At 41.9% G+C, this 20,564-nt stretch overlaps 1 protein-coding gene across 5 annotated transcripts in view; it reads right to left on the bottom strand.

Annotated features, from left to right (window-relative positions):
- tsnare1 (T-SNARE Domain Containing 1) overlaps nt 1-20,564 on the bottom strand; it is a 912,841-nt gene that overhangs the window by 294,696 nt on the left and 597,581 nt on the right. For 3 of the 5 annotated variants that reach the window (XR_015757044.1, XR_015757042.1, XR_015757043.1), the window contains one exon: nt 12,057-12,224. The exons of the other annotated variants lie outside the window; for them this stretch is intronic. The gene's annotated coding sequence lies outside the window, so the exon portion shown is untranslated. The remainder of the gene's footprint in view (nt 1-12,056; nt 12,225-20,564) is intronic. 5 annotated transcript variants of the gene reach the window in all.

Here is a 20,564-nt window from a genome sequence, read left to right as displayed (position 1 = left end):
CTTATACAACACCTTTAACATCATAATAAAGTGTTTTACAGGAATATTTTAAGATATGACACTGAGTGACAAAAGGTGTATTAGACCAGATAACCAAAAGCCTTATCAAAGAGATACATTTTAAGAAGTAACAGTTGAGGCTATTCGGTCCATTATGCTTTTGATTTTGAGAAGAGATATTGAACTAGTCTCTTTCCCAGCTCTCCCTTCATGGCTGTGCAATTTTCTCACCTTCAAACATTGATCCAATTCCCTTCTGAAAGTTATCATTGTTTTCTCTACCTTTCCTGTAGTATGTTCCTGATCATAATTACTCAGTGCTTGAAAGATAAAAGAAGCTTGATCTCACATCCTGTTCTTTTGTCAATTTCCTAAAATCGCTGGTGTTTAGTTTTCAACCCTTTTAGCAGAGGTTTCTCAGTAATTTTATCATGAATCTTTACCAATTTCAATATCTCCACAAATCTCCCCTTAACCTTCCCTATTCTAATGAGAACAATGCCTTCTTATTGAGTCCCTCATTTTTGACTCCTTGGCTTTTTGATTCCCACAACAGCTGGAGACAGAAATAAAAAAGCCATCACAGCAGTGTTTAATTAAATCTGTTCAGGAGCAATTGCTGTTTGCATATTCACAGTGAAAACCAAAAGGGTGGTACAATAATTAAAATATCTTAAATGTGCTGAATATACCTGGTCCTGGAAATATCTTTCAAAGGATTAATCTCATAAATACATTCAAAAAATATGCCCATTCTGCAAATGACAAGCAATACTCAGATTTCTTGCAAATTGCATTGGAATACATCCAAATTTGCACTGAGTATGATTTCATAGGAACAAGCGAGATGCTGTCATAACGGTCCCCTGTGTGGGTTACATGAAGGATTCTAAAAGTTGAATTTTGAAGTGAATTAAATGTTGTTTACCTTCAGTTTGTTTTGTTATGTCACTGCATGCTTGCAAACAATGCTTGAACTTCAAACCAGCTGAGAGATCTTTAGAAAGAAAAAGCCCTGAGGTCGCTATGGAGATTGCAAGGGAGGAGATTGCAGAGCCATTGGCCTTGATTTTTATGTCCTCTTTGTCTACAGGAGTAGTGCCAGAAGACTGGAGGATAGCAAATGTGGTTCCCTTGTTCAAAAAGGGGAGTAGGGATAACCCTAGTAACTATAGGCCGGTGAGTCTCACTTCTGTTGTGGGCAAAGTCTTAGAGAGAATTGTAAGGGATAGGATTTATGCACATCTGGATAGGAATAATGTGATCAAGGATAGTCAGCATGGTTTTGTGAAGGGCAGGTCGTGCCTCACAAACCTTATTGAATTCTTTGAAAAGGTGACGAAGGAGGTTGATGAGGGGAAAGCGGTAGATGTGGTATATATGGATTTTAGTAAGGCGTTTGGTAAGGTTCCCCATGGTAGGCTACTGCAGAAAATACGGAGATATGGCATTGAGGGTGAGTTGGAGGTTTGGATTAGGAATTGGCTGGATGGAAGAAGACAGAGGGTAGTAGTTGATGGCAAAGTTTCTTCATGGAGTGCCGTCACTAGCGGTGTTCCGCAAGGATCTGTTTTGGGACCATTGCTGTTTGTCATTTTTATAAATGACCTGGAAGAGGGGTTAGAAGGTTGGGTGAGCAAGTTTGCGGATGATACGAAAGTCGGAGGAGTTGTTGACAGTGAGGAAGGATGTGGCAGGTTACAGCAGGATATAGAGAAGCTGCAGAGCTGGGCAGAAAGGTGGCAAATGGAATTCAATGTAGCTAAGTGTGAGGTGATTCACTTTAGGAAGAATAACAAAAAGATGGGGTACTGGGCTAATGGTCGGATACTTGGTAGTGTGGATGAGCAGAGGGATCTTGGTGTCCATGTACACAGATCTCTGAAAGTTGCCACCCAGGTAAATAGTGCGGTGAGGAAGGCATATGGCGTACTGGCTTTTATTGGTAGAGGAATTGAGTTCCAGAGTCCTGAGGTCATGATGCAGTTGTATAAGACTCTGGTGCGGCCGCATCTGGAATATTGTGTGCAGTTTTGGTCGCCATACTATAGGAAGGATGTGGAGGCACTGGAACGGGTGCAGAGGAGGTTTACCAGGATGTTGCCTGGTATGGAAGGAAGATCGTATGAGGAAAGACTGAGACACTTGGGGCTGTTTTCATTAGAGAAAAGAAGGTTTAGGGGTGACTTGATTGAGGTGTACAAGATGATTAGGGGGTTAGATAGGGTTGACAGTGAGAACCTTTTCCCGCGTATGGAGTCGGGTATTACAAGGGGGCATAGCTTTAAATTAAGGGGGGGTAGATATAGGACTGAAGTTAGGGGTAGGTTCTTCACTCAGCGAGTCGTAAGTTCATGGAATGCCCTGCCAGCAGCAGTGGTGGACTCTCCCTCTTTATGGGCATTTAAGCGGGCATTGGATAGGTATATGGAGGATAGTGGGTTAGTATAGGTTAGGTGGGCTTGGATCGGCGCAACATCGAGGGCCAAAGGGCCTGTACTGCGCTGTATTCTTCTATGTTCTATGTTCTATAATTGCTGGGGCTAAAGCTAATCTCTCATCAGAAACTGATGAGCCTTGGTTTTGAAAACCTCAGCAAGTGAGAAGTAAAGTGACATGGAGGCACAGAAACTTAGCCTGTTGTGATTTAATTATACAGAGTTAAAAATCACACAACACCAGGTTATCATCCAACAGGTTTAATTGGAAGCACACTAGCTTTCAGAGCGATGCTCCTTCATCAGATGATAGTGGAGGGCTCAATCCTAACACACAGACAATATGCTATCACTGTATTCTAACAGATGAAAGGCTTAACAGACAAGAAATCTTTCAATATATAATTTCAGTAACATCACACTGTAAATTTTTACTATAAATTCTGTGTGTTAGGATTGAGCCCTCCACTATCACCTGATGAAGGAGCGTCGCTCCAAAAGCTAGTGTGCTTCCAATTAAACCTGTTGGACTATAACCTGGTGTTGTGTGATTTTTAACTTTGTACACCCCAGTCCAACACCGGCATCTCCAAATCATAGTTACACAGAGAGTGAGTTTGAGGAAATTTGGTGGGTTAGAGAATTATAGCAAAAGAATGAATGCCAAGGGAATGCCTGCATTTGTCTGGTGGATAATGGTATTGTGACTGCCAGCAACACTGATTCTGGACATAGAGGTCATACTGGGAGGCACATGTCACACCTCAGAGCTTAATCTGCACATCCAGACTCAGAATAAAATTGGGACAAAGTGAGGACTCCAAATGTTGGAGATCAGAGTTGAGAGTGTGTTGCTGGAAAAACACAGCAGGTCAGGCAGCATCCAAGGAGCAGGAGAATTGATGTTTCAGACAAAAACCCTTCATCAGGTATGCCTCATTCCTGATGAAGGGCTTTTGCCTGAAATGTCAATTCTCCTGCTTCTTGGATGCTGCCTGACCTGCTGTGCTTTTCCAGCAACACCCTCGCGACTCTGGATAAAATTGCACTGCTTTCCCAAGTACAGGTCATTCTGCTATAACACACATTTCATTCATACAAATTCACTATAATACGATTGACGAATTGACAACTATCCCGATAGCATGAACTTTTAAAGTGTCTAATGGTTATAACGCAATTCCTGCTCCATTAAATGGTGCTGCAATTACATGATTTTCTTATAACATGGAGCTACTGCATTATAGGAGAACTGACTGTATGACATATTTATAGCCTATTCAAGTGGAAGTCAATGCAAAAAAGGTTTAAGTTGTATTAAATCTGTTGGATTGAATTTAAGGTATATGCTTGTATCGCTGAGAATCATTATCTTATTTTTTCATTGCACCAATTTAGCCACAATTGACTTTTTAGCATTGCTCAAGTTTGCATGTTTCAGTGTGATTACAGAGGCCTGTCAATGAAATTCATACCTTCAGTTGTTCCACGTGTTATATCTTTAAGTGATGATGATCGAACAAATATCTGGCTTGTTTAGTATTCTCATAAGCTGAAAATGTGTTGCTGGAAAAGCGCAGCAGGTCAGGCAGCATCCAAGGAGCAGGAGAATCGATGTTTCAGGCATGAGCCCGAAAACATTGATTTCCCTGCTCCTTGGATGCTGCCTGACCAGCTGCGCTTTTCCAGCAACACATTTTCAGCTCTGGTCTCCAGCATTTGCAGTCCTCACTTTCTCCTAGTATTCTCATAAACAGAGTCATAACAGGTCAAGGAGCTCTCATTCTATGTTTTGTCCTGAACTTTCATCAAAACAGAGAGCCTCTCTGTTATGGCAGGTAAGACTAGAAATTGTAAGTTTCACCTCTGAAGGCAGAACTTCTGTTTTCTCAGAAGGAGGAATGCAGTTGGGTTGGCATACAAACATTCATGGTTCACACAGGTGTCTGGTCATTTATTTCAGCAGCTACTTCCTTTGAAGTGGGATTTGATAGTCTTAGTGTGAAATATGAACTATGTAGAGTAGACCTGATAGGAACAGGTCTGAACTTTTTTTTTGGATAGTCATGGTCTCAAAATGGAGGAGCTACAATGTCATTTGGTGGAGCTAAGGTGCCCCTTGGAGGAGATCAGATGCAATGTGCAAGAGGCATGTAGATGCTTAAAAAGTGAATAAACACAGTACTGCAGAGATTACTGAATGGTCAACAGATGTGTCAAAATTATCTGACAAAGGGACCTGTCAAAAATAATTATCAACCTCTCAAGACATTTAAAGGTCCTGCCCTTGAAATCTTTGGAGAAAAATCTAATGTGTTCTTTTTAAAAGGAAGTGATGACTTGCTATTTCACTTTGTCTGTTGACATTAGTCTAGGGGCTTCCATTGCTGAATTATTACTTCATAGAGGCATAGGGTCATACAGCACAGAAACAGAATTTGACGCCGAACCAGTCCATACCGAATATAATCACAAACTAAACTACTCCCACCTGCCTGCTCCTGGCCCATATCCCCCCAAACTTTTCCTATTCATGTATCCATTCAAATGTCTTTTAAACATTGTAATTGTACCTGCATCCACTACTTCCTCAGGAAGTTCATTCCACACATGAACCATGCTCTGTGTAAAAAATGACTGATTTCACAGCCACCATCACAGCTTGATTGACAGCTGCAAATTTATGAACTCTAATGTTGGACAACATATTCAAACACTTTTGGTTATAAAGGATTGTGCATTCAGAGAGTAATGACCATAAGACCATAGGAGCAGAAATCAGGCCATTCACCCCATCGAGTCTGCTCCACTATTTGATCACAATTGATCGGTTTTTCAACCCATTTTTCCTGCTTTCTTCCCGTAACCTTTGATCCCCTTAGCAATCAATAACTTATTCACCTCTGTTTTAAATATACTCAATGACCTGGCCTCTCCAGACCTACGTGGCAAGGAATTCCACAGATTTACCACTCTCTGGCTTAAGATATCTCTCCTTGTCTCCTTTCTAAAGGGTCTTTGCTTTACTCTAAGGCTGCACCCTTTGGCCCTAGTCTCTCTTGCCAAATTAATTATCTTCCCAATGTCCACTCTGTCCAGGCTGTTGAGTATTCTGAATGTTTCAATTAGATCCCTCCTCATCATTCTTAGCTGCATCGTGTATAGTCTCAGGGTCATCAAATGTTCCTCATATGCTAAGCCTTTCATTCCTGGGATCATTTTCGAGAACTTCCTCTGGACCTGCTCCAGGGCCAATACATCTTTCCTGAGGTGTGGGGCCCAAAATTGCTCATAATACTCGAAATGTGGTCTGACCAGAACCTTATAAAGCCTCAGAAGTACATCCCTGCTTTTATACTCTTGTCCTCTTGAGGTTAATGACAACATTGTATTTGCCTTTCTAATTACTGACTCAGCCTGCAAGTTTATCTTACGAGAATCTTGGACTAGGTCTCCCAAGTCCCTTTGCACTCCAGATTTATGAATTTTCTGCCCATTTAGGAAATAGTCCATGTGTCTATTCTTCCTACTGAAGTGCATGACCTCACATTTTCCCACATTGTATTTCACCTGTCACTTCTTAGTCCACTCTCCTAACCTGTCTAAATCTTTCTATAGCCTTCCTGTCTCCTCAATACTACCTGCTCCTCCACTTATTGCCTCATGGCATTATCACTGAACTGTTAATCTAAAGCGTTAGGGAAAGTTCTGGGGTTCAAATCCTGCCACGGCAGGTGGTGGAACTTGAATTCATTAAAAGCCTGGAATTGTGTGTCGAATGATGACTGTGAATTCATTTTCAATTGTTGGAAAAATCCATCTGGTTCACTAATGTCATCTAGGAAAGGAAACCGTCATCCTTACCTAGTCTGGCCTACATATGACTCCAGACCCACAGCAATGTGATTGACTCTTAACTGCTCCCTAGGAAATTAGGGATGGGCCATAAATGCTGGCCTGGCCAATGACACCCGCATACCATGAATGAAGAAATTTTACAAATTGAATAAAATGTTTGTACTTCGAAGGCTTACCTAGTTGAAGCAAGTGTAGTAAACGGGTTCTTATGAATGACAATATTTTTTCAATTAAGTAAGGTCTGCAAATTAGAAAGTTGTTTTATATCCTCTGTACGTGAATCCTGAGATCATCCAACAGTGCACACCAGGTGAGTTGGCATGCAAGATATCAAGGAAAAATCAGTGAGTTCTTTGTTGGGGGGATATATTGGTGTGGAAAGCATAAGGAGTAATGGAAGCAGGAGGAGGCCTGAGGTGGTATAAATTGTAATGGATTGTGTGTGTGTGTGTGTATGTGTGTGCGTGTGCACGCACACACGTGCAGCAGTAGAGCGTGAGGAATAGAGAGGTATCTGATGTCACATTCATATTTTTGAACTTCAGAGAGTATCAGATCCCCTGAGCAGGCTTTCCATCCAGCCCACTGCTGCATGCAGTCATCTCCCTTGTTACATTGGGATTATCCATCCTGTCTGCTCAACTGGTCCAATCCCCAGCATGGAAAACCTCATGTTCAGACAGCCATTTTTATAAGTCAGGTTTACAGGGAAGGAATTGTCCCATCACTGCACACCCCACCATTTCTTCTCAATTAAACATTTTTGATCACTTTAGGCCCAAAGAGATTAAAAACGACGAATGTTGATGAAAATATGACATATGGGTAAGTGAATTGAAGAAAAGGAAACAATTTATTAAAACATGGTGAATAAAAACCAAAAGGTGTTGATTTCTGCTGAGGCCAATCATGTAAAATTCACAGTTGAGGTTGTGTGATGTGGTAGGGTGCATTGAGTTGCCATACAGAGATGCACTTGGTTGAGAGGTTTATTAGATTGAGGAGATTTGGCCTTTTCTTCCCACCTACAGACATTTTTATATAGATCCAATGACTGCATGAGGTGGTATAAATTGTAATGGATGTGTGTGTGTGTGTATGTATGCGTGCGCACGCACACACGTGCAGCATTACATGAGGGATAGAGATTAGATTAGATTCCCTACAGTGTGGAAACAGGCCCTTCAGCCCAACCAGTCCATACCGACCCTCTGAAGAGCAACCCACCCATTTCCCATTCGCTAATGCACCTAACACTATGGGCAATTTAGCATGGCCGATATACTTGACCTGCACGTCTTTGGACTGTAGGAGGAAACCGGAGCACCTGGAGGAAACCCACACAGACATAAGGAGAATGTGCAAATTCCACACAGACAGTTACCCAAGGCTGGAATCGAACCTGGGACCCTGGTGCTGTAAGGCTGCAGTGCTAACCACTGAGCCACCGTGCTTATTTTATGTGTCTAATTTGGGAGAGCATCTGGGCACAAGTAATGCAGGAAATTCAGAGCACTGCTCACAACAATGCTCTTCAATGTTTTATTTAAGCAACCGAAGGTCAAGGCAGCAATAAGCAGGTTATTTTTTTTGTATGGGAGTTTACTGAGTATGTCATTGTATAGCATGTTCTGAGGTACTGAGATCCTGAAAAAAATGCATGTCCTTTTTAATGTCTTGTTGCCAAATAGGGAAGACCTTCATTAAAAAAAATATTTCTATGCATTCAATTTAATAAGTGGTACTCTTTTTCTATACCAATCAAATGAGGTGTCACATTAGCTCCATCCATTCACAGATAAAATGAATAAGATGTCTAATGATTTGAATGTTTGTTGTGTTCTATTCATAGCAGCAAACCATGCAGAATTATTTACTCAGGAATAACACCGTTGTCTCATCAGTTTTGCTTTGAGATTTAAATTCTCTGTAGCAAATTCAACATTCAAGATTTAAATGGTTATGCAATTTTAATGCATCCATTTATATCTTTGATATTTCCTGAATCTTCAATTGTATCTGACACAGATGATGATTTGATATGAAATAACTAAGGGAATGTATGGTCCCACTTATTTCCTGTGAATGTCAATTGAATCAGAACAAATTCACTTGACTATGCTGTTTGTGTAACATAACAGAATGAGAGTCAAAGAACACTTAAATTACAGTTGTTTTATTTCAGGTAGCTTTAATGCTTTTCCAATTGCTGTATATTTTTCTCATATGACATTACTCAGACTGACAATGTTATAATATTGCTATGGCATGTGAGCTTTTGTGACATAAAAGGCTATTACTGATCTGTTATGGGCTTTGTTTATGAGCAGAGATGTCATATTTGGTTGTGCATTCAATTAAAGGCATTGCCTCACCATGGTAAGACTGACAAGATATCTTTATCATTCTTAATTCATGTATGTGTATATATAAGAACTGATTAGTTTTTCAAAACATATATTTCTTGTACAATTCATGAAGAATTTTGGATTTTGGCAAAAGACGATCTCAGTGATGTTAAGCTGTGCATGGATGCAAATCTCGGTTTGCCTCTAGTTGTGGCTGAATGTGTGATTTAACATCCAATGCTCAATACATGCAGAAGTCTTTGAGGCTAGAGCTGTCAATTGTCCATTATTGAATGAACAATGACGTTTAATTATACAGGACACTGCCGATTAGCTCTCACACAACTTTCAATGCTTTGATCAGGTATAATTGAATTCTTCCGGAGATCAAAATGCTATACCTTGAACATTTCTCAGAAAGTATCTGCTTCTGGAGAAAATTTGGTTTAAGAAATTGCTCGTGCCGTGGCTGTTTTATAGGCATGTAATGGGCCCTTAAGAGGTTCCTTCATTCACCTCCTTCACCAATACAGTCCATTGCCGACCAAACTGGTAAATTTTCCTGTTTGTTGGCAATTTCCATTCTTCACTCGTCTTTGCATGGTCCATCATTGATCCTTCCCTGTTATGAGTTTCTGGGGATTGACTATCAACATGTATGTATTATAAATTAATTGGCTGACACAGTGACTTCAGTAACAATTCCTTACATCTTCCCTTCTGCAAGGACTTTATTGCGTTCCTCTCACATCTGTTCTTATGACAGACTCTTCCTCCTCATCATGATAAGGCTCTTCCTACACTTCTGCTATCATCTCTTTCTCAAAGAGCCACAGTGGGATCCCTCCTGTCCTCACCTTTTACCCATGTGTTCAAATGAAGATCCCAATGTTACTACCACTTCCAGCATGATGCCATCATGAAAAATGTTTATCTTTGCCTTTTCATATTCTGAATGAATTACTCTCTTTGTGATATCTTGTCCAAACTTCAACTGCCCCTGGACAACCATCCTCTTTCAATGACAATTATAAGCTTGGGAGGTATAAGACTTGACATTTAATTTTCTGTTTCTCGCTGTCCAAAGCTCTAAACATTCCTTCCGAGTGGAACAGCAAGTGGTTCTTGCTATTGTGCCTTTGTGTAGATCTCAGAAAGGCACTGCACTTTTAAAACAGCTAGCTGACATCATAACATCAGAAGGTCTCCATTTTGCATTCAGTTAGTCAGTTTGTCTCTTAGCAAGCAGTCAGTCTGCCTTCTGGTCAGTCAACTCTATGTATGAAAAGTAAGCAAACGTATTACTTAAACTGTATATTAAGTCTGTGAGTGTACACAGCTTGCTGCTAATAAACAAATAATTTCTAACATCTGTCTACACAAATCTATGTCTTATCATGATCTGTAAGGTACCCAATCCATCATCGCCCACACGCAAAGATTCCAGATTGCAACACTCAGTCTGTCCATAATCTGACCCCAGAGGTTTGTGGAGGCTAGATCAGTGGAAGTATTCAAAGAAAACATAGTTTTTTTACAATGGCCTACTCCTACTGTATATGTTCTAATCCTTTACCCAGACTAGTGCGATTCTATGAATAATTATAATGGTGATACAGTATTACATCTGAAAGATGATCCCCAGCCCAACATTGACCCTCCTCATGAATGCAAGATTCACAGTCAGATCATCAATTAGGTTCCATGGTACAATACTACAACAATAACAGTAAAGTCAAGCCTCATACTGATCAGTGCAACTCTATTCTTTGCACTTTGAAGAAAGATAGCACTTTCTGTATACATTTAGATCCAGGGTTACTGAACATTGCACCAAAATGTACTTGCAAGATTTCTATCCTGGAAGAGATTAATCACAAGTTTTCATGTAGAAATCATTGCTTCTAAATTGGATGCCAAGAATGAATATTGGTCCATCCATCTCCCCAGTGGGTCACAGAGATTGACAACTTTTAGATGATCTTTTTGTAGATACTTTTTTTCTGAGGTAACTATTTGGATCATCTGTTATTCAGGATATATTCCTACAGATCACATTATTGAAAATCTACCAGGTTGTCTCTATATAGCAGATGACATTGCAGCTCTCAAGAAAACAAAATTTGAAGATGACATAAACTTTCATTAGCTCACAGCTGGGGCAAGAAAACACACTTTTTCTTATAACAAGAAAAAATGTCAAATTCACACAAGCCATATAACTCTGTCACATCAATCCACCTCTCAAATAGAATGAAACCTAATCAAAAATGACAGATTTTCAGAAGACTGCTTCACCATCAAACAAAGGTGCCTTGCAAAAGGTATCTTGGTTTCTTCAGCTTTTTATTCCAATACATTCAGAACTTTGTGACCAATGTATTGCCTCTTCTCCAGAATAGTACATCATAATATAGCAGAAAGATTACTAACATATAATTTCACCTATCAAAGTCATCCCATCTTCCACCAAGTTATATTCTCCAATATTATATCTCCATGATTACTGCACTACAAGTAGATGAAAGACCTGAGAGAATATTTGTTACAGGGGGACGAGCTGATTGGGCTTGGATCTGAAGCCCTTATCACAGCCTAGGGAAATGATTCCAACACTGCAAGAGAGCTCTCACTCCAGTATTCAGAATGCAATGGTTCCAAATGTTCTCATTTAGTAAGCACTCTGACTGAAAACCATTGGAAATGATCTGTTGAAAACCTTTCACAAGACATCTCCACAACTACAATATTTACTGCAAAGATTGAAAAGGATGATTTCAATATTCAGTGTAATCAAGATTTGGAGATGCCGATGTTGGACTGGGGTGTACAAAGTTAAAAATCACATGACACCAGGTTATAGTCCAACAGCTTTATTTGGAAACCCTAGCTTTCAGAACGCTGCTCCTTCATCAGGTGATTGTGGAAAATAAGATTGTAAGACACTGAATTTATAGTAAAAGTTTACAATGTGATATAACTGAAATTATATAATGAAAAAGACCCAGATTGTTTGTTCAGTCTCTCATCCTTTAGAATGACCATATTGGTTTCAGTTCTGTCATATGTAAATCACAAAAACATTTTTAAAAAGTTACATCCTCAAGTGCACTTTAACAACTGGTGTCATGTCGGCCCAGATAAGATATTGAAGGCGTTAACTCCCTGTGAGGCTGTCTGTGCCACAATGGTCAAACTGATTCTAATCTAAAAAAAGCGGACTTATTCATTCTTGGCATCCAATTTAGAAGCAATGATTTCTACATGAAAACTTGTGATTAATCTCTTCCAGGATAGAAATCTTGCAATGCCATTTTTGAGCAAAGTAAAAAGTAATTGTGCAAGTACAAATTCACCCCACAAACTTGTATGTGTAGTGATATATATATAATATATATATAATGGGGGTCACCTGTAGTATGGCATGAACTCAAAACGGGTACCGAACATTCGTTGGTTAGTTTGATGGTGGGATGAAACTTGTTGATATCACTGTGCATTTTTTCAGTGACTCCTCTCCATGGGTCCAGAGGAAGAAAATGTTGTCAATGTACCTAGTGTATAGTGTTGGTTGGAGGTCCTGTGTAGAGAAGAACATAGAACATAGACATAGAACATAGAAACGTACAGCACAGAACAGGCCCTTAGGCCCACAATGTTGTGCCAAGACTTAATCCTAATATAAAATATAGTAACTTAACCTACACACCCCTCAACTCACTGCTATCCATGTGCATGTCCAGCAGTCACTTAAATGTTCCCAATGACTTCACTTCCATCACCTCAACTGGCAACGGAATCCATGCATTCACAACTCTCTGCGTAAAGAACATACCTCTGATGTCTCCTTTATACCTTCCTCATAATATCTTCAAACTATGACATCTCGTACCAGTCAATCCTTCCCTGGGGAAAAGTCTGCGGCTAACCAGTCAATCCTGCCCTGGGGAAAAGTCTCTGGCTAAGTTTTGTTCGAACCTGTGCATGAAAATGTTTGCATATTGAGGTGCAAGTGTGGTCCCCATGGCTGTTCCTTGGGTCTGAATGAAGAACTGGTTGATCAAAGGTGAAGATGTTGTGATCGAGGATAAAGCAGAGGAGTTGTCGGACGGTGCTCAGAGATTGGCAGTTGTTGGTGTTGAGTACAGAGGCTGTTGCTGCATGCTGTCATTGTGGGGGACGCTGGTGTAGAGTGCTGAAACATCCTGTGTGACGAGGAATGTTCCTGGTTCGACTGGTCCACAGGTGCTGAGTTTCTGTAAGAAATCTGTAGTATTGTGACAGAAGCTGGGGGTCCCCTGTACAATGGGTTTCAAAATGCCTTCGACATAGCCAGAGAGGTTCTCACACAGAGTTCCATTGCCTGATACGATGGGACGTCCTGGTATATTGGCTTTGTGTGTCTTTGGAAGGCAGTAGAAGTCGCTTACAAGAGGAGGGACTCTGTGTGAGAACCTGTCTGGCTATGTTGAAGGCATCTTGAAACTCATTGTACAGGGGATCCCTAGCTTCTGTCGCGACACTACAGATTTCTTACAGAAACGCAGCACCCATGGACCAGTCAAACCGGGAATATTCCTTGTCACAATGGACATTTCAGCACTCTACACCAACATCCCCTACAATGATGGCACACGGCAGCAGCCTCAGTACCCAACACCAACAACTCCCAATCTCCAAACACTATCCTACAACTCATCTGCTTTATCCTCGATCACAACGTCTTCACCTTTGACAACCAGTTCTTCATCCAGACAGATGGAACAGCCATGGGAACCACATTTGCACCCCAATATGTCAATATTTTCATGCACAGGTTCGAACAAGACTCCAACCTCCAACCAGCACTATACACCAGATACATTGATGATGTTTTCTTCCTCTGGACCCATGGAGAGGAGTCACTGAAAAAAATGCACAGTGATATCAACAAGTTTCATGCCACCATCAAACTCACCATGGCCTACTCTCTACAATCTGTCTCATTCTTGGACACATGCATCTCCATCAAGGAGGGGCACCTCAGCACCACACTCTACCGCAAACCCACAGATAACCTCACAATGCTACACTTCTCCAGCTTCCACCCAAAATGTATTAAACCAGCCATCCCCTATGGACAAGCCCTATGCATACATAGGATCTGATCAGATGAGGAGGAACGTGATGGGCACTTGGAAATACTCAGGGATGCCATCATAAGATTGGGTACGAGGCTCAACTCATTGACCGCCAGTTCCAACGTGCCACAGCAAGGAACCGTAACGACCTCCTCAGGAGACAGACACGAGACAGGGTAACCTTCATTGCCTAAAAGCTACGCCATGTTCTTCGCAGCCTGCAACACATTATCAATGAGGATGAGCACCTTGCCAAGACCTTCCCCACACCTCCATTGCTCGTTTTTAAACAACTGCCAAACCTCAAACAGATCATTGTTTGTAGCAAACTGCCTGGCCTTCAGGACAATACCATATAACCTTGTCATGTTAGGTGCTGCAAGACGTGTCAGAATGTCGACACAGATAACACCATTACGCGTGGGGAACCACCGTGTACGTGGCAGGTACGCATGCGACTCAGCCAATGTTGTCTATCTCATACTCTGCAGGCCAGGATGCCCTGAGGCAAGGTACATTGGCGAGACGAAACAGAGGCTACGCAACGGATGAATGGACACTGCAGAACAGTCAACAGACAGGAGTGTTCCCTCCCAGTTGGAGAACACTTCAGCGTTCCGGGACATTCGAACTCAGACGTTTGGGTGACTGTCCTCCAAGATAGACTTCAGGGCAGGCATCAGCGAAAAGTGGCCAAGCAGAGGCTGACAGCTAAGTTCGGTACCCATAGGGAGGGCCTCAAATGGGACCTTGGGTTCATGTCACACTACAGGTGACCCCATTGCACCACACACACACACACACACACACACACACACTGTCTCAAATACACTCATAAACAATCCCCCCCCACACACATGCACACATAAGTTTGTGAGGTGAATTTGTACTTGAAGAATTACATTTTACTTTGCTCAAAAACGGCATGAATCCATGTAAGATTCTGAAAATCCGTTTTTTAGATTAGATTAGATTAGATTTTTTAGATTAGGATCAGTCTGATCATTGTGGCACAGACAGCCACTCAGGGAGTTAACACCTTCAATACCTTATCTGGGCCAACATGATACCAACTGTTAAAGCGCACTTGAGAATGTAACTTTTTAAAAAAGGTTTTGTGAGTTACATATGACAGGACTGAAACCAATATGGTCATTCCCAAAGATGAGAGACTTAACAAACAATCCAGGTCTTTTTCAATATATAATTTCAGTTACATCACACTGTAAACTTTTGCTATAAATTCAGTGTCTTACAGTTTTGTTCTCCGCAATCACCTGATGAAGAAGCAGTGCTCCAAAAGCGAGTACTTCTAAATAAACCTGTTGGACTATAACCTGTTGTTGTGTGATTTTTAACTCAGTATAATCAAGGCTCACAGATTACTATTCCTGATGCTCTTAGCAGTCTTTCAAATCACATTAAGCAAATAAGTTACCTCCTTAGACCAATAAGTTGATATTGTTGAATCCAAGTTAAAGATGTTTCCACGTCAATCTTGTTATTTTTAGACTGGCCAAAAGAAGCAAATTCAACATGCTATCTCTAATGACATCCAGCTGCATTAGCTCAAGATAATCATCCTCAGAGGAAACCTGAGCAGTGTCTTTTTGCACAGCAGTAGTATCCCTACCTCTGAGCCAGAAAACATAGTTCAAGTCCCACCTGCACCAGAGGTGAATCATAACTTCTCTGAACAGGTTAATTACAAAATAGCAATAGAGAACCCGAATATTTCAAAAGATCACAAAGAAGTACATTCTTTTTAGTCATTCAGAGATGGAGGACTCTCTGATAGCGTACTTTGTAAAAGCAAACAAAGCTTATTCCACAATCTCTTCACTGAAATATGTTTGACCGTACATACAAAGGTTACATTGGTGCAGAATAAATTTACACCAATTTATTGGCCTGGCATCAACAAGAACATGGATCAACTGATCATGTCATATGGAACATGTCAACTTCATCTATCTCAATTACTGAATTAGTCTCTCATTCCGCATGAAATTCCTTCTGCAAAATCATACCAGCTATTTTTCTGGTCTTATCATGTACATGTGGTTGAGTGGTAAATGTGTGTGATGGAAGAAAGGCATGGATCTGTCTCCTAAACATAACAGTGACCAATGAGGGTAAACCATCGCCTTGGGGAGCAGCTTGTAGATTTATTGTGGCTGTCCAAAGATCTGCCAAGTAGCTTGACGCAGTGATCATGGACTTCATCATACAAGGAAGAAAATGCATAATCAATGAATATGCAGACAGTTTCCTTAGTGTGAACCAGGATAAAGTATTAGAGACTGAAGTTTTCATATGTATGTCTTGGGTCCTAGAAAGATAACACAATGTGATGTTCAGCACAAGTCATAGGATGTCACAAACCATGATCAAATCTTACGAAAAACAGATGACATGTCTGAATGATCCATGATCAACCATCCATCACAGAAGACATTGACTCCGATACTGATATCACACCTGACAATAACTATGTACCACAATGCACTTAAGTCCGGAATGACAGATAACACACATGACTGAACAAAACTACAGAATAATAATTGTATAATGATGAGATTTGGTTATATTGCACATCAATGTATAAAGACACAGTGGCAACAGGAATCCTTGGGAATATTTATCATAAATGGTTTCCTATTCTTCAAAGGGAAAAGAAAGGGGCATCATATTATTGCACAGGTCTCAGAAAGTCATATATTGTTAAGACAGTTCGATAGCATGATGACATATGGTACTCTACCATGAAAGGTATCCATCTTACTCTCTGTTCAGTCTTTCAATTGCCTGCATATTAGGAGTCATTTAGTTCGCCAACAAATGAAGTGTGTATGTAATGTTATGTGACCCCAACTATATATGTAAGCTTATGATATCATATTTGTGTCTACAGCTGATTGTTAAAAAACCTTCAGCAATCTGACTCAATGTGAACCCGACTCTCTGGAATGCTTGTTATATGGGCTACTATATAGAAAACTTGAGGAAGCATATCACCTACTCCTCACAAAGTAGTATTCCCTGTGTTGGGGAACACAGATTGGATGATCGCTTTGTGAAACATCTCTACTCAGATATAAATCTGCCCCCAATCATCCTGTCATTTTAATTTTCCACTTTGCTGTCACTCTAACCTCAATCCCTGGTCTATTGTTTGTCAAAAGGATACAGTAGGATGTAGATCAGTTAGACAGTTGGGCGGAGAAATGGCGATTGGAGTTCAATCCGAACAATTCATTTTAGGAGGTCAAATCCAAGAGGAAAGTGGCAGGACCTTCAGGAGCTTTGATGCACAAAGGGATCTTGTGGTACAAGTCTATAGCTCCCTGAAAATGGCAACACTGGTGGGTATTGTGGTAAAGAAGAGGTAGAGCATTCTTGCCTTCATCAGTCAGGGCATTCAGTATAAAGGTTGGTAAGTCATGTTGCAACTCTATAAAAATTTTGTGAGGCGACGTTTGGAGTATTGTGTACAGCCCTAGTCACCACACTACAAGAAGACTGTGGAGGCTTTGGAGAGAGTGCCAAATAAGTTCACCAGGATGTTGTTTGGATTGGTGCGCATTAGCTATAAGGAGAGGTTGAACAAACTTGGATTGACTTCACTAGTGTCAAAGGCCGAGAGGCAACCTGATAGATGTGTATAAAATTATGGATATGTTGGATAGTTGGAGTATTTTTCACAGGGTATAAATGTCAAATACTAGAAAACATAGGTTTAAGGTGAGAGGGGTAAAATTTAAAGGAGATGTGCAAGGCAAGTTTTTTTTGACACAGAAGGTTGCAGGTACCTGTGAGATGATGCTTCTCCTTTAACAAGGTTAGGTTGTCCTTGGGTATTTTTCAGAGGGGTCATAAAGACAGAGGCTTTGTTTTGTCTGTGTTTGTCTGCTTGAAGAAGCTTTTAAGTTTAAAAAAAACCCACTTGTACAATGAAAGGGGAGCGGCCAGTTCTCCCAGCTCAGCTTTTCTCTGGTTTAGAACATAGAACAATACAGCACAGAACAGGCCCTTCGGCCCTTGATGTTGCGCCAACCTGTGAACTAATCTAAGCCCATCACCCTACACTATCCCATCATCATCCATATGCTTATCCAAGGACTGTTTAAATGCCACTAATGTGACTGAATTAACAACACTGGCAGGCAGGGCATTCTACGCCCTTACCACTCTGAGTAAAGAACCTGCCTCTGACATCTGTTTAAATCTATCACCCCTCAATTTGTAGCTATGCCCTCTCATACAAGCAGATGTCATCACCCTAGGAAAAAGACTCTCACTGTCCATGCTATCTAAGCCTCTGATCATTGGTTTGGTTTAGTTTTAGCAGTTTGGCTGTTCAGAGCAAGCTATCAGTTTTGAGGCTGCTGGTCAAAGAAACAGCTACATGGAAGAGGGTGTTCCATGCTGAATTTCTCTGCCATCTCTCTCTCTCACACACATCTCTCCTGTAATACGTTGTGTTTGATTGTATCTTTTTTGCCAAGGGGTGTTTATGGGGATTGTTGCAAGTATTTGGAACAGTGTCATTAAGTTGGGATTATCGATTGGGATTTCAAATTGGTGAAGTTATTATATATTCTGTTCTCTTTTGTTTACGTTTCATTCTGTAATCTTGCAAATTAATTCTGTTTTGTTTAGAACTAAGTGGTTTGACCAGCTGCATCTCTCCGGGAGTATCCACTGTACACCTGCTTAAAACAACTAGCAAAGTTAGGATCCAGGCTACTTTGTTGAAATGGTTTGAATGGGTTGGCCTGGTGCATAACACCTGGAACACATTGCAAAGGACTACAGTAGAATTATACATAATAGCAAAGTTTAAGAGGCATTTCAACAGACATATGAACAGGCATGAATAGAGGGACGCAGACCATGTGCAGGCAGATGGGATTAGTTCAGAATGGCATAATGGTTAGCACAAACATGGTGGGTCGAAGGGCCTGGTGCTAATCTGTACTGTTCTTTAAAATGACATCCTGTTTAGAAATACCATTTATCCATATAAAGGTCCATAGATTACAAGTGACCTTGTGTCATTAAATTATGAGGTTGGCTTCTAGAGATAGAATAAGTGCACACAGCAGATGCAAAAACCACAGAAGCTACTGCACACAATGAACAGTTTCAATAGTATGTGACGCCCAAGTGCTGTGATTATATAATTAGATATTGGGTAGGATGTGCATCTCCTTGATTGTAGTGGACATGACTTCCATTTATGGAAATAAGTTGCAGTGTTGAATCTGAGCTATCTAATAGAAGGATGATGGGGAGAAAGTGAGGTCTGCAGATGCTGGAGATCAAAGTTGAAACTTTATTGCTGGAACAGCACAGCAGGTCAGGCAGCATCCAGGGAACAGGAGATTCGACGTTTCGGGCACAGGCCCTTCTTCAGGAATGAGCAGAGAGTGTTCAGCAGGAGAAGATAAAAGGTAGGGAGGAGGGACTTGGAGGAGGGGCGTTGGAAATGTGATAGGTGGAAAGAGGTCAAGGTGAGGGTGATAGGTCAGAGTAGGATGGAGGCGGAGAGGTCAAGAAGAAGACTGCAGGTCAGGAAGGCGGTGCCGGGCTGGAGGGATTCGGCTGAGACAAGGTGGGGGGAGGGGGGATGAAGAAACTGGTGAAGTCCAAGTTCATCCCCTGTGGTTGGAGGGTTCCCAGTCGGAAGATAAGACGCTCCTCCTCCGACCGTCGCGTTGTTGTGGTTTGGCGGTGGATGAGTCCAATGACCTGCATATCCTCGGTGGAGTGGGAGGGGGAGTTGAAATGCTGTGCTACAGGGTGGTTGGGCTGGTTCGTCCGGGTGGCCCAGAGGTGCTCTCTGAATCGCTCCGCAAGTAGGCGGCCTGTCTCCCCAATATAGAGGGGGCCACACCGGCTGCAGGGGATGCAGTAGATGATGTGGGTGGAGGTGCAGGTGAATCTGTGGCGGATATGGAAGTTTCCTTTGGGGCCTTGGAGGGGGGAGGTGTGGGCGCAAGTGTTGCACCTCCTGTGGTTGCAAGGGAAGGTGCCGGGAGTGGAGGTTGGGTCGGTGGGGGGTGTGGATCTGACAAGGGAGTCGCGGAGGGAGTGGTCTCTACGGAAAGCTGATAGGGGAGGGGAGGGAAATATATCCTTGGTGCTGGGGTCTGTTTGGAGGTGGCGGAAGTGACGGCGGATGATGCGCTGTACATGGAGATTGGTGGGGTGGTAGGTGAGGACCAGTGGGGTTCTGTCCTGGTGGCGGTTGGAGGGGCGGGGCTCAAGGGCGGAGGAGCGGGAAGTGGAGGAGATGCGGTGGAGGGCACCGTCGACTACGTCGGGGGGGAAATTGCGGTCCTTGAAGAAGGAGGCCATCTGTGTTGTATGTATTTTGAACTGGTCCTCCTGGGAGCAGATGCGGCGGAGACGAAGGAATTGGGAGAATGGGATGGCGTTTTTACAGGGGGCAGGATGGGAGGAGGTGTAGTCCAGGTAGCTATGGGAGTCGGTTGGTTTGTAGTAGATGTCCGTGTTGATTCGGTCGCCTGAGATAGAAACAGAAAGGTCTAGGAAGGGGAGGAAGGAGTCCGAGACTGTCCAGGTGAATTTGAGGTCGGGGTGGAAGGTGTTAGTGTAGTGGATGAACTGTTCAACCTCCTCGTGGGAGCACGAGGTAGCGCCGATACAGTCATCAATGTAGCGAAGGAAAAGATGGGGGGTGGGGCCAGTGTAGTTGCGGAAGATGGATTGTTCCACATACCCTACGAAGAGGCAGGCATAGCTGGGGCCCATGCGGGTGCCCATGGCTACTC

This window comes from Chiloscyllium plagiosum, unplaced genomic scaffold, assembly GCF_037043375.1.
Source record: "Chiloscyllium plagiosum isolate Xiang-an unplaced genomic scaffold, Cpla_swu_hap1 HiC_scaffold_4, whole genome shotgun sequence".
NCBI classification, from domain to species: domain Eukaryota; kingdom Metazoa; phylum Chordata; class Chondrichthyes; order Orectolobiformes; family Hemiscylliidae; genus Chiloscyllium; species Chiloscyllium plagiosum.
This window is presented reverse-complemented; position numbering and strand designations above follow the sequence as displayed.